The 14,957-nt window shown below is 37.7% G+C and overlaps 1 protein-coding gene across 2 annotated transcripts in view; it reads left to right on the top strand.

The window, feature by feature from the left end:
• The window catches only part of TRPC4 (transient receptor potential cation channel subfamily C member 4), a 161,365-nt gene that overhangs the window by 75,430 nt on the left and 70,978 nt on the right, over positions 1–14,957 (top strand). The gene's annotated exons all lie outside the window — the stretch shown is intronic.

The raw sequence follows: 14,957 nt of genomic DNA, 5'->3' as shown, positions 1-14,957 counted from the left end.
ATGAAAAAGAAAGAGAAAAAGAAACTTCTGAAAAAAATGTATTCATTTTTTTTTTAACTTGGCCCTAAATATTCTACATTAGCACTGGCTGCTTTATCTATTGCTACTTACTAAATACTTAAGATTGAAGATACCTGAATTTGCTTCTTTGAGTTTTTCCTGTAGTTCTTTGGCCAGTTGTCATGGGAGCCTAAAAGTAATTAACAATCTTTTCCCTGAACAACAAAGGAGACAGCTTCATTCCTGTGCATTCCCACTGATTCTAAAATCACATGTACTAGTATCAACGCATTTTTTTAGGGTATTGTGTTTAAGACTCAGGGCTCTTTTTTTTTAAGGGACTAGAATAATTTTAATATGCAACTAGAAGAAATTGATGAAAAATTTCACATGATTAAAGATTGTAAAATACTAAATATGAAACTTACAAATACACCAGATAGATTTAATTGATATTTATAGGACATTCCATCCAAAAAACAGCAGATTACACTTTCTTCTCAAGTGCACATGGAACATTCTCCAGGATAGATCACATCTTGGGTCACAAATCAAGCCTCAGTAAATTTAAGAAAATTGAAATCACATCAAGCATCTTTTCTGACCACAACGCTATGAGATTAGAAATGAACTACAGGGGAAAAAATGTAAAACACACAAACATATGGAGGCTAAACAATATGTTACTAAATAACCAAGAGATCACTGAAGAAATCAAAGAGGAAATCAAAGAATACCTAGAGACAAATGACAATGAAAACACGACAATCCAAAACCTATGGAATGCAGCAAAAGCAGTTCTAAGAGGGAAGTTTATAGCTATATAAGCCTACCTCAAGAAACAAGAAAAATTTCAAATAAAAAATCTAACCTTACACCTGAAGGAACTAGAGAAAGAACAGACAAAACCCAAAGTTAGCAGAAGGAAAGAAATCATAAAGATCAGAGAAGAAATAAGTGAAATAGAAACAAAGAAAACAATAGCAAAGATCAATACAATTAAAAGCTGGTTCTTTGAGAAGATAAACAAAATTGATAAACCATTAGCCAGACTCATCAAGAAAAAAAGGGAGAAGACAGAAATCAATAGAATTAGAAATGAAAAAGGAGAAGTAACAACTGACACTGCTGAAATACAAAGGATCATGAGAGATTACTACAAGCAACTCTATGCCAATAAAACGGACAACCTGGAAGAAATGGACAAATTCTTAGAAAGGTATAACCTTCCAAGACTGAGCCAGGAAGAAATAGAAAATATGAACAGACGAATCACAAGTAATGAAATTGAAACTGTGATGAAAAATCTTCCAACAAACAAAAGCCCAGGACCAGATGGCTTCACAGGTGAATTCTATCAAACATTTAGAGAAGAGCTAACACCCATCCTTCTCAAATTCTTCCAAAAAATTGCAGAGGAAGGAACACTCCCAAACTCATTCTATGAGGCCACCATCACCCTGATACCAAAACCAGACAAAGATACTACAAAAAAAGAAAATTACAGACCAATATCACTGATGAATATAGATGCAAAAATCCTCAACAAAATACTAGCAAATGGAATCTAGCAACACATTAAAAGGATCATACACAAAGAAAAAAAAAAAAGAAAGAAACTTACAAGTAATTGCATGCATTAGAACTGATAAAAACTTTCCATCCAAGGGTGCATACTGCAGCCACACCTTCTTTCAGGTAAATTCCTGGCCATCTAAGAACTATTGGAAAGATGTCTTTTTGTTGGTATCCAGTAACTCATCTCTGTATCATTGAAATAAAATATCCTATGAAACACATGAAGCCTGTGAAATGGATATAATCCTCTTTTCTGCTCCTAATCAGGTATGTGATGTTAGACCAATTATCCTTTAAGTTTTTGTTTTCTCACCTTTAAAATAGGAAAATACTGCCTACTTCATAGGTCAGTAGTTAAGATGAAGCATGACAATACAAGTCCAGATCTAGGCATACTTCCTGGCATATTTGTCCAGAAGAGGAGCTATCTATTATATTTAGTTATTACTGATATTATCATTGTTTTTGCTTATCCCCTCATGGACCCTCAGTATAAAAAGCTAAGTGCATTTGCTATGAAGCAAATGCAGCTTCATTATTAAATGTTTTAATATTTGTACTGAATATTTATCTAGGCCTCGTGGGTTGAACTGCACTTTTGAATTGGTAGTTTGGTATGACACATACACACTGCTAAAAATAAATTAATTAATTAATAGGAAAAATTTTAAGTTTATCCTCTTACAGTCTATTGTTATAATCATTATGCTAAACTGTTTATATTAAAAAGACATTCTCATCAAAAATGTATAAACTTTATCTCAGACCCTAGGGTTGTCCATGCTCTAATTCTTCCATTATCAGCTTTAAAAAGTAACTTAGATTATATACTAACTACACACTTGATTTTAATTTGTCCTTCTGCCTTGCTTTTTTTTTTTTTTTTGTGGTACGCGGGCCTCTCACTGTCGTGGCCTCTCCCGTTGCAGAGCACAGGCTCCGGACGCGCAGGCTCAGCGCCCATGGCTCACGGGCCCAGCCGCTCCGCGGCATGTGGGATCTTCCCAGACCGGGGCACGAACCCGTGTCCCCTGCATCGGCAGGCAGACTCTCAACCACTGTGCCACCAGGGAAGCCCTGCCTTGCATTTTTAAAATATATTTTAGGTGGTTGATTATGTATGCCCTTTGAACCTGACTGCTACATGCTACACCTCAGAATCAGGAACTGTTATCATAGCAGAGCTCATTAAAAATGCCAGACATATGGTAGGGTTTTGAAACATGAGGCTACACTGAGTGACGTAAATAATTAAGAGACTTGTAAAAGGGATAAAAACCAGCATTTCTTAAGCTTACTTTCCTCTTCCTCTGTTCTCCGGAGCACACTCATTGACCAGTTTCTGGGCCCTGCCTCTGTCCTCCAAGCAAGTGCCCACACCAGCTGTTGCTAGGCAAAGGCAAAAGACGATCAAGGCTCCCCAAGGCCTCAGCCCAGACCCCTCCCGGGGACCAAACATTTCAGCACCTGCCACTGGATAATGGATGAAGCAAATGCCTGTTCAGGACTTGTCAGCCTGGCTGACGGAACTATGACAGGTCATTAGGCATTTAATTTAACACTAGGATTTTAGAGCTTGGAATTCAATCCCCATGAGTTTCTTTACAGCTAATTAATGACATGCAACCACTTTTTCTAATTCATATCTGAAAATGATTGTTTCTGTTTCTTCCACAATTAAATATGAAATTGTATATGTCCACAACATGGTATAACTTCAACCTTTTAAACTGCACTGATTAGAGTGTGATAAATGTATATCTTCCAAAACATAAAATAGCAATGTTTAACTTTAAGTTAGATATAAAACATAGCTTGTATTTGATACTGCTTTAATAAATTCAAAAAGGAAATGATTCAGGAATTTATTTTTAAAGAGGTATATTCTTCTGTTCACCTAATAAAAATACATTGCATCAGCAGGATAAACAACTCTTTCCAATGTAGCCTTCATTTGCCGCAGACATAAACTAAAAACATTAGGTTAGTTTGGGATTGACATGTATACACTACTATATTTAAAATAGATAACCAACAAGGACCTAGTGTATAGCAAAGGGAACTCTGCTCAATACTCTGTAATAACCTAATGGGAAAAGAATTTGAAAAGAATAGATGTATGTATATGTATAACTGAATCACTTTGCTATACACCTGAAACTAGCACAACATTGTAAATCAACTATAGTCCAATGTAATATAAATTTTTTTTAAAACATTAGGTTAATGATAGTATGTTTGAAAAATTTCATGGTGAATTAGAAACCTTCTCTTGGTCCTCCAGTGAATTATTTTTTGTATAAAACTGGTGCTTCTGACTCCATGATGATTGACAAACAAGGGTAGCAATATCAGCTCTTTTTCATTATTCAGATCTGATCATTTCATTTGTGAGTGATGAAGAACAATTTCTTTTGCTCCTTTTGCAAAAAATTCACATTTTGGGGGGCCATGCATCTTGCAGGATCTTAGTTCCAAGACCAGGGATCGAACCCGTGCCCCCTGCGGAGTCCTAACCACTGGACCTCCAGGGGATTTCCCCAAATTAACATTTAAATTTGAGGGTTATTTTCATTTAAGTCATTATTTAATGTTTCATATCTTCTCTGTCACTCATCATGAAACAAAATTAAGAGTCACCACTTTTTGAAATTATGGATTTAACAGCTTATCCCAACCCACATATTTCCTGGAAAATACAAAAACCCAATAGGTTGTCTTTTAGGACTTTATGAAACAGAAACATAATTGTTCTCAACAAAACCTAATGGTTTGAGATACAATATAAAGTATTGCTCAAGATCCCTTATAAATCATGGGAAGAAGAGGGAGCTTTTAAACTTCTCTTACCCTCATTGTTCTTCGACCATATGAGGCATATTCACATTTTTTCTCAATAAAGGTTAGTTGTTTTTTGTCTCAATTCTTGAAAACAGAAACATACAGTAAAACCCTCTAGGATGTATGATGCCTGTGCTATAATTTGGTGATTCGTGATTCTGAAGCTGTGTGTTTACAGATTGCTTCTAGGTAATATAGAACTGGGAAAGCAATCCCATAAGGTCATATTTTTATTCTTTGGGTCACACTCTGTTCCCTTTTCCCCTTCAGCTTTAGGGAGTACTCAGTGGCATGCCCTCTGCTGCCACAGAAAAATACGAAGATACTAAGACCTGTTTCCTTTATGGTTTTTACCTTCATCTGCCCCGTTGCAAGCTCCCTGCATGTTGTAAGAAGGCCTGCTTTTCCTCATTCCAAAACACGACTTCAGTTTTAAATGTGGGGCACCATTGCTGTTTTTCTCCATGGCATTCTCTGGGCTCAGTGATTTTCCCCAGGTGGCTTTGAAACATGCAGCCCAGAACAACTTTTCGTCCTTTGCCACATTCTCCTCTAATATCAGGCCATGGGGGGAGCTGGAAATCTTGTTGGCCGCTGCTATGAAGTAAACATATGAGGAACCTAGTGGATGGGCTTAAGGAGCTCTGGCCAAGAGCTGCTCTTTGTCTCTCCAAGTGCAAGTCCACATGTGCTTGCAGGGTGTCCGTTCTACGCCAGAGACAGAGGACAGAAAAATGAGAAATCAGCAAGCCCTAGGCCAGGTTTGGATTTCTTCCAGAAGTGTCCTAGAGTCTAGAATTTTATTCTTGCTTAGGTAATACAATGAAGTTCGTGTGTGTGCGTGTGTGTGTGTGTGTGTACTGCAGTACTTAATCAAGCAGAAAATGCTGACTATAAGCTAAAAATTCCTTTGTAGCTAGATTGCACTAACGTTTTACATGCTACCTCCCTCATTTACGATGTTTTCCTCATTTTCTTTCCTCCTTCCCTCCCTGTCCTCCTTCCTTATTAGCCCCTTCACTCACTTATTTAAGAGAGCCTTTAGGGCTTCCCTGGTGGCGCAGTGGTTGAGAGTCCGCCTGCCGATGCAGGGGACACGGGTTCGTGCCCCGGTCCGGGAAGATCCCACATGCCGCGGAGTGGCTGGGCCCGTGAGCCATGGCCGCTGAGCCTGCGCGTCCGGAGCCTGTGCTCCGCAACGGGAGAGACCACAGCAGTGAGAGGCCCGCGTACCACACACACACAAAAAAGAGCCCTTACTATTTGCTACTTGCTGGTGATGCTGAAATCAAAGACAAATGCCTTACCGTCAAACAACTACCAGATTATTAGGGATGGAAGAAAAGTCAACACAACTGTCATAGTGCGGGTTACAGAGGCTGTGGCAGAGCTGCCTTCCTGGAGCCCAGGAAAATGCCTCCTAATTTGGTCTGAAGGTTTTAGGGGAGACTTCCTGAAGAAAAAGTGGCTTAATTGAGTTTCCATGGAAAACCAGGAGTCATCCAGGCAGAGAAGTTACAAAAAGTCATTACGGGAAGAAACACCATGTACAGATGCAGGGAGGCAAAAAACAGGATGGAGGATGGAGAATCCCTTCATTATTATTTTTTTAAATTAAGGTCCATCTGATTCATTTTTAAAAATTGGAGTATAGTTGATTTATAATGTTGTGTTAGTTTCAGGGGTACAGCAAAGTGATTCTGTTATACATATATATTCTTTTATATATGTATTCTTTATATATGCTTTTTCAGATTCTTTTCCATTATAGGTTATTACAGGATATTAAATATAGTTTCCTGTGCTATATGGTAGGTTCTTATTGTTTATTTTATATATAGTAGTGTGAATCTGCTAATCCCAGACTCCTGATTTATACCTTCCCCCTTCCCCTTTAGTAACCATAAATTTGATTTTTATGTCTGTGGGTCTGTTTCTATTTTGTAAATAAGTTCATTTGTGTCACGTTTTTTGGTTCCACACTAAGTGATATCACGTGATATTTGTCTGTCTCGGTCTGACTTACTTCAGTCAGTATGATCATCGCTAGGTCCATCCATGTTGCTGCAAATGGCATGATTTCATTCTTTTTTATGGCTGAGTAGTATTCCATTGTATATATGTACCACATCTTCTTATCCATTCCTCTGTCAATGGACATTTAGGTTGCTTCCATGTCCTGGCTATTGTAAATACTGCTGCTATGCACATTGGGGTGCATGTGTCTTTTCAAACTATAGTTTTGTCTGATATATGCCCAGGAGTGTGACTGCTGAATCATATGGTAGCTCTATTTTTAGTTTTTTGAGGAACCTCCGTACTGTTCCCCATAGTGGCTGCACCAGTTTGCATTCCCACCAACAGTGCAAGAGGGTTCCCTTATTTCCACACCCTCTCCAGCATTTATTGTTTGTAAACTTTTTAATGATGGCCATTCTGACTGGTGTGAGGTGATACCTCATTATAGTTTTGATTTGCATTTCTCCAATAATTAGTGATGTTGAGCATCTTTTCATGTGCCTCTTGGTCATCTGTGTGTCTTCTTTGGAGAAATATCTGTTTAGGTCTTCTGCCCGTTTTTGATTGGGTTGTTTTTTTGTTTGTTTTTTTTTGACATTGACCTGTTATGAGCTGTTTGTATATTTTGGAAATAAGCCCTTGTCGGTCACACTGTTTGGAAATATTTTCTCCCATTCTGTAGATTGTCTTTTTGTTTTGTTTATGGTTTCCTTTGCTGTACAAAAGCTTTTAAGTTTAATGAGATCCCATTTGTTTATTTTTGCTTTTATTTCCATTACTCTAGGAGATGCATCCAAAAAAATATTGCTGTGATTTATGGCAAAGAGTGTTCTGCCTATGTTTTCCTCAAGGAGTTGTAAAGAATCCCTTCATTCTTTCTGCCCTCATTCCCACCCTGTGGCCCCTGCTTTGGCCTTTCACTCTGCCTGGCACTCATGGATGGCTTCTGTATCAGGTCTCAGTTCATATTATCACCTTCCCAGCAAACACCCAGAATACCCACCTAATCACTGTCCTCTTCCTTCACCCTTTATTCCCAGGCATTCCCTTTACATCACAATGTTGTTACAATGGCCTTTATCACAGCCCGAAAAGATTCTGTTTATTTGTGTGTTTAATTGTTTTTATCTGTCTTTCTTCACCTATATCTGTTATCTTGTCTGACTTCATTATCAGTGAAAGTCTAGTGCTTGGAATAGTGCTTAGGACATAGGAGTGCTAAATAAATGATCATAAATTAGAGGAGTGGCAGGAGCTGAGATTAGAGAAAATGACAAAGAATAGGTTGTAAAGGGATCAGCAATCCTAAGGCTCATGGCTTTCCTAAAATCTGTGAAATTTAATCATGGTTTAAATACATAAATCCATATAATCTTTATTATTTTCTCAAACTGCTGTTTCCCAGAGATGAACTCATTATCTTCCCCTTTAAGCCTGGCTTTCTTCTGTTGTCTCTGTTCAAGTATAAGGCCTTCCCAGTTACTTATGCTAGAAATCTGAGACTCATCCTTGATTATTTTATATGCATCACCTCCCAAAGTTTGATGTGGTAGATTAAAGATGGCTTCAATTGAGAGATGCCATCTAATTACCCTTTTCCTCGATCAGAGCCTGCCTTGGCTACCTGCCTGAACCAATAGAATGCAAGAGAAGTGACTTTCTGTAACATCCAAGGCTTGGTTGTAAGAAGTCTTGCAGCTTCCACTTACGCTGTCTGGCAGCGCTGAAGTGCCGTGTGAGAAGTCTGACTGTCCTAAAAAGGCCATCACACCGGAGAGGCCGTGGGTACACACTCTTGCTGATTGTCGCACCTGAGCCCAGCCTTCCAACCCTTCACTCCAGTGATAAGACTTACAAGAGAAGTGAACTTGGACCTCTTTACACTCCCACACCAGACCATCCTCTAGCTGGATACTGCTGAGTAACTTCTATTGATGCCATGTGAAACAGAAGAATCAACCAGCTGAGTCCTGCCCAAATTCCTGTTCCACTGTTATGGACTGAATGTTGTGTCCCCCTAAAATTCATCTGTTGACACCTAACCCCCAATATGATGATATTTGGAAGTGGGGCGTTTGGCAGGTGATTAGGTCAAGGGGATGGAGCCCTCATGAAAAGGATCAGTGCCCTTATACAAGAGACCCCAGAGACATCTCTAATCCTCTTACTACCATGTGAGGACACAGCAAGAAGACAGGCCCTCACCAGACACCAAATCTGTAGCACCTTGATCTTAGGCTTTCTGGCCTCCAGAACTGTGAGAAGTAAATGTTTCTTGTTTAAGCCACCAGTCTATAGTACTTTGTTAGAACAGCCTGAACTGACTAAGGCATGCACAAAATTGTGAAATATTGAATATACATTGTTGTTTTGAACCAGTAAGTTTTGGAGCGTAGATCATTGAGGTTCTTGTAAACCACCAGAGCCTGCCCATCTTATTGCCCATTATATTCCCTACTATTTCCCAAATTATTTCCTCCCTTCCAGCCTTACTCCTCCTGCCCTCTTTAATGAAGTCTTAGACTAGTGTGTCTCACCCAGTTTCCCTGCATCCTTGGCTCCAATCTCATTCCATCCAAAATCACACCACACTTCAGAATTTTTAATATGTAAACATTCCCCACAGTAAAATTTTTAATTTTTTAAGTATATTCATATTGTGGTATAACCATCACCATCATCCATCTCCAAAGCTTTTTCACCTTCCCAAACTGAAACTCTTACCCATTAAGCAGTAAGTCCACATTCACCCCTCTCCCCTGCACCTGGCAACAACCATCTGCTTTCTGTCTCTATGAGTTTGACTAATCTAGATTCCTTATATAAGTGGAATCATATACTCTCTGTCCTTTTGTGTCTGGCTTATTTCACTTGCATAGTATTTTCAAGTTTACCCATGTTGTGCACGTATCAAAATTTCATCCCTGCATGTATTTCACTGTATGTGTATATACACTGTATATACATTGTATGAATAATATTTCACTGTATGTATATACCACATTCTGTTTATCTATTAATCTATTGATGGACATTTGGGCAGTTTCCACCTCTTGGCTACTGTGAATAATGCTGCTTTATTATGTTATTTTAAAACTGTAACCTGGTTTTCTATCCCTTACTTTGTAGATCCCATAAAGTAAAACCCAGTCTCCTCAACAGGATAGATGATATCTGGGTGCTGACTTCCTGCCCAGACTCATCTCTCACCCCTTCCTGACTTTTGCTGTATGCTCAGCAATTCCAGATTGCTATTATTTCCTCTCCTGTGCTGTGATCTGTGAACGTTACCTCTGTAAACTTTCTTGTTATTTTATTACCTTGAAATACAACCATTACCTCTGGCTAGATCCTACTCCCTGTTCAAGATGTTAAGCCTCGGCTTCAGAAAGGTCCCACATTTGCTCTCTCAGGCTGGGTTTGCACTCCCTCTTCCATGTCTGGAGCATGCACATTTACCACTTTATAATTTCCTTTTTACATTTCTTTCCCCTTCATAAGACTGTGAGCTCCTGAAGCCAAGAACTGTGCTTTTATTTTTGCTACAGTCAGCATCTGTGATGGCGCCGGCATGTGGTATATGAGCTCAACGAATGTTTTTTTCTGCCAGTCGATGCATTTTTATAACACCTTGTTAGTAGTCCTTCTAAAGGATTTTGTGTGGCACAGTAACTTGATCATTGGTGAGAAGAAAGTAACAAAGCTTTGTGTGTAATTTCTGTTGATTGCCCCCCTATGTTAATGACACTGGTAAATTCTACAAGGAGAGACAAAACCAGTAGACAGCTCCCTTGGGAGTGGGGAAGGGGAGATACTACTTAAATAATATTTAGGCAAACATACCAAAAATACAATTGTTTTGTATGAGTTTGCTTTGAATTATTTTAAGTAAAGAATGAATTTTTAATAAAATAAAATGCTTTTAATAATATTGATAAATTTCCATCTTTATTCCTTATACAGATTGACTTTTATCTGTTCAAACAAGCATTGTTGAAAATATTACACACACAGCATTGATCGTGTGATTACAGTTTAGGTGCCAGGAAGCTGTAACAGCTATTAACATATAACTGAGATATTGTTGTATTGAACCTTTTTATTTTTTGTCCTTCCTGTGTACCTTCTCATGTTTTTCCATTCTGTTTCTGTTTACTGTTTTATCATTTCTTCATGGACCACCAGTTGCTAATACAACTCTGGCTGGGTCTTTGGCTCCAGAGGCAGAGTTTTGAGTTTTGCAGCTTTTTTCTGTTAAGGAAAAATAATCAATATCCCAGGACACATAAGCAGCCTTGGCTTTGAGATAAGGCCAGTAATCTAGCTTCTGTGTGGTGACTGTGTGTCTTGGGTGTCTGAAAATCTTGGCAACCCATTTTGGAAAGGGCAATGAGTGAATATGCAAGAAAGTCTGTTATCCAAGGATACTGGAGAATGGAGAGATATAAAAATAATGCTAATAACATTCCATATAGTTGAATTTTAAGTGGCAACATTTTTTTTGTTTAAAATATCATCAGTTCATATGAGAATCATTGGCTGAAAATGTACAATGTTATGTATTATCTCTTTTTTAAACAAAATTCACAGAACATAAACTTTTCTTTATAATTCAGAGCTTTGGAATGAACCTCAGTTACTGTACTCTATGATCTAGTTGTAAGTTTAGGATTTTTAAAAATGCTGATATGAATAGCTATTTAGGCCTATATAAAAGTATAGCAGAAATCTGCCCTTTACATAGTTTTGCAATCTCTCTCCTCAGGATGAGACTTCCAGCTATCAGTTCTGGAGAGTGTTGATTCAGCTGCCTTTTTATATTTATTTATTTTAATCAATTTCATACTAAGCAACCCAATAACCACTCCAGGTAGAAAGAAGTGTTGGAAAACATAGTCATAACTGTCTCAGGGCTTGAGGACGCCTCCATAAATATGATGCGTAAGATTGAATGCCTTAATACTGTGACATTATTCAACTTCTTTGAGAAGGAGAAAATAACAGCCTTATTGCTCAGCTTGTCAAGCCCAAAGCCAAGAACAGAACCCGCTTTCTCTCTACCAGGAATGGCTTGTATCTGGAATCCTCTTTCCTCCTAAGATCCGTGGTAGATACTTGCATTGTGTTTTAGTGGCTGCTTTAAGAATCGCAATATATACCTTTATTAGTTTTCTCTTGCTGCTTGTATAGTAGCTCAAAACACCACAGATGTCTATGTACAGTTCTATATGTCAAATCTGACACAGGTCTCATGGGCTAATACTGAGTATTGGCAAGCCTCATTCATTCTGGAAGCTCCAGTTGAGACTCAGTTTCCTTGCCGTTTCCAGCTTCTAGAGGCTTTCCACATTCCGTGGCTCATGACCGTCTTTTTCTCTCTCTAAGATCAGCAATAGCAAAAGGTTTAGTCCTCCCCATGAGCATCACTCTGGCCTCCTCTTCTACCCCCACTTTTCATCTTTTAAAGACCCTCTGACTACATTGGGCCCCCCTGGATAATCCCGGATAATTTCCCAATTTTAAGGTTAGCTGATTAGCGATCTTAATAACCATCGTCCTTGCCGTGGAACATAACATATTTACAAGTTCTGGGACTGAGGATGTGGACATCTTTGGGGGGCCATTCTTACGTCTACTACAATGCCTTTAATTTTTCACCATCTGTTTAGAGTTCATATTGTATAATTTCATGTAAAATGTGGAAGCTTTGCCCCAGAACAGGCTCATTTACCCCATACAACTGACCTTGATGCTCTAGTTACATAAAGATTCCATACATTACAAACCTCACAAGACAGTGTTTTAATTTTTGCCTTAAATATTGGCATGTACATTGTTTAAATCATCAGAAACAAATTTGTTTTTTTATCTGACTATTTGCCTTTTATGTTTTTCATTCCTTCCTGACGATCTGAGTTTTCCTGTGGAATCATTTCCTTTCAACCAGAAGAATTCTCTTTAGCATATTTACCAACTGATATTCCTGGTTTTCTTTTATGTGAAAATGTCTTTGTTTCTCCTTCATCCTTGAAGAAGGTTTTTGCCGATTATAGACTTCTGCATTGACAGTTTTTGCCTTTCTCTTTCAGGCTTTTTATTGGCCTCCATAATTTCTGATGAAAAGGCAGCAATAATTTTAATTGCTGTTTCCCTCTATGTAATGTGCCTTTGTTTTCAGGCAACTTTTAAGATTGCCTTATTATTCTTTACTTTTTAGAAATTTGAATATCATGTACCCTAGCATGGTTTTCTCCATTTTTATCCTGTTTGAGGTTTTCTGAGCTTCTTAAATCTGTAAATTGATTTCCTTCACCAATTTGGGGAAAATGTAGGCTGTTATCTTCAAATATCCTTTTGCTGACTCATCCTCTTTCTCTTATTCTTCTGAGGCTTCAATGATACCTTTTGATATTGTTCCACAGATTCTTGAGGTTGTATTCATTCCTTTCATTTTTTTTCTTTTTCTTTCTTCAGATGGGATCATTTCTATTGATTTTTCATCACATTGACTTACTCTTTCCTCTGTCATCTCCATTTTACTGTAATGTCCATTCAGTAATATTTTTAAATTTTAGATATTTTATTTTTCAGCTCTAGGCTTTCCACTTGGCTTTTATATAGTTTCTCTTTCTCTGCTGAGAGTTATGTTTTTATTTATTTTGACCATATATTTCTTTGCCTTCTGGAGCAGATTAACAATAGGTGCTCTAAAGTCCTTGTCTGCTAGTTTGCCATGTGAATTATCCAGGGGTCAGCCTTCACTGATGGTCTTTTCTCTTGAGAATGGGTCACATTTCCTTGGTTCTTTTTATATGGAGAAATCTTGCACTGTATCCTGGATATTGTGAAAGTTGTATTGTGAAGACTCTAGATCCTGTTATGATCATTTAACTGTTTTTTTTTTAATTTAGAAACCAATTTCCTTAAATCTTACGTCAGTTCTTCGTCCAGCCACTTTAGTGAGGCAGTCTGCAGTCTGCCCTACACATGCATAGTTCAGGGTTCTACACAGAATTTAGGAATCCTAATCCCTGGTTCTCTCCTTTCTGGAATTTGCTCTTCAATTTCCATCAGCTCTGGTTGCCCTAGACACTGTCATCTATTTCTTCAGGCTAGAATAATTCAGATTTGTTCAAAGTCTTTGCCACTCCATATTATACCACAGTGGTGATAAATAGATGATAGATAGATGATAGATAGATAGATAATAGACAGATAGACCCACTTCACTTTCCTGGTCCTTTCTTCCAAGTTTTGACTCTTCCAGAATCTGTCTGTATTTTTTTTTCATTTTTCAGAACTGTAGGCTAGTTTTTCATGGTATTTTATGAAAGTTATAGTTCATTTTCAAGACGGTTGGTCTATGTATTAGTCTGCTAGGGCTGCCATAACAATGTACTACAGATGGTAAAAACAACTTAATTTTCTCACAAACTCTGGAGGCTAGAAGTCTGAGATCAAACTGTCAACAAAACTGGGGTGTTTTTGAGACCTCTCTCCTTGGCTTGTAGATGACTGTCTTCTCTCTCTGTCTTCACATGGTCTCCCCTCTTACCTCATTTAACTTTATTACTTCTTTGAAAACACTATCTCCAAACAGTCATATTTTGAGTTACTGCAGTTTAGGATTTTAACATATGAATCTTAAGCATCTTGAACACAGGTTAGCTCACAACAGTATATAAGGAAAATTTTCAGCCATACCAGAACTTAAACTTACCCATGGCTATTAGGGATATTGGACAAGATACATGTTTCCTCTGAATTCTAATTTAGTCTCAGACTCCTGCTCAGTATATGTTCCAGGCCCCCATTACTAATAAACTTGTGTTGGCATGCAAGATAAAATATATTTTCCATCCCTGTTCCAACATACTCACAACATCTACAATGTCAACTAGAATGTTAATTTCTAAAATTAAGTCTTTATTGCTACCTAAATGCAACCTATACTAACTCATAAATATCAATATAACAAACATGAGTGTTTTCTCTCCATTATGCCTCATGTCCAATAACCAACTTTTGTTGAATTTTTCTTCATAATATCTCTCGGATCTGTCCCTGCCTCTGAACTGAAGCATCAGACATGGAATTTCATTGCTCACTGTTCTCTATCTAAAACTTTCCAGTGGCTCTCCAATTTCACTCTGAATATAGCCAAAATCTTTACAGTGCTCTCTGAGTTTGAAAACCAAGTTCTTACTATTTTATTAACTATATCACATACTTCTGTATTATGTGTCATTTGTTTTGTTTGTTTTGTTGCCTATTTCCTCTGACAGAACGGAAACTACACCAAGACCGTTTTTCATTTGTGTTCATTGCAAAATCTTAGAGTTTAGAATACAACCTAGATTCTGATAGATGGCTAAACATATTTGTTGAATTAATCTGAATGAATGTATTATTTGCTTTCCCATTAGGCTTTCTCTTATTGCAATGATGTTATTGGAAAACAATAACTCAGAAAAAAAGAATACCAACAAAATACAAGATGTTAACCATATTTTTTAAGA

The sequence above is a fragment of the Globicephala melas genome, chromosome 18 (assembly GCF_963455315.2).
Source record: "Globicephala melas chromosome 18, mGloMel1.2, whole genome shotgun sequence".
Classification (NCBI taxonomy): Eukaryota; Metazoa; Chordata; class Mammalia; order Artiodactyla; family Delphinidae; genus Globicephala; species Globicephala melas.
Note: the sequence above shows the minus strand (reverse complement) of the source record. Positions and strands in the feature narration are given on the sequence as shown.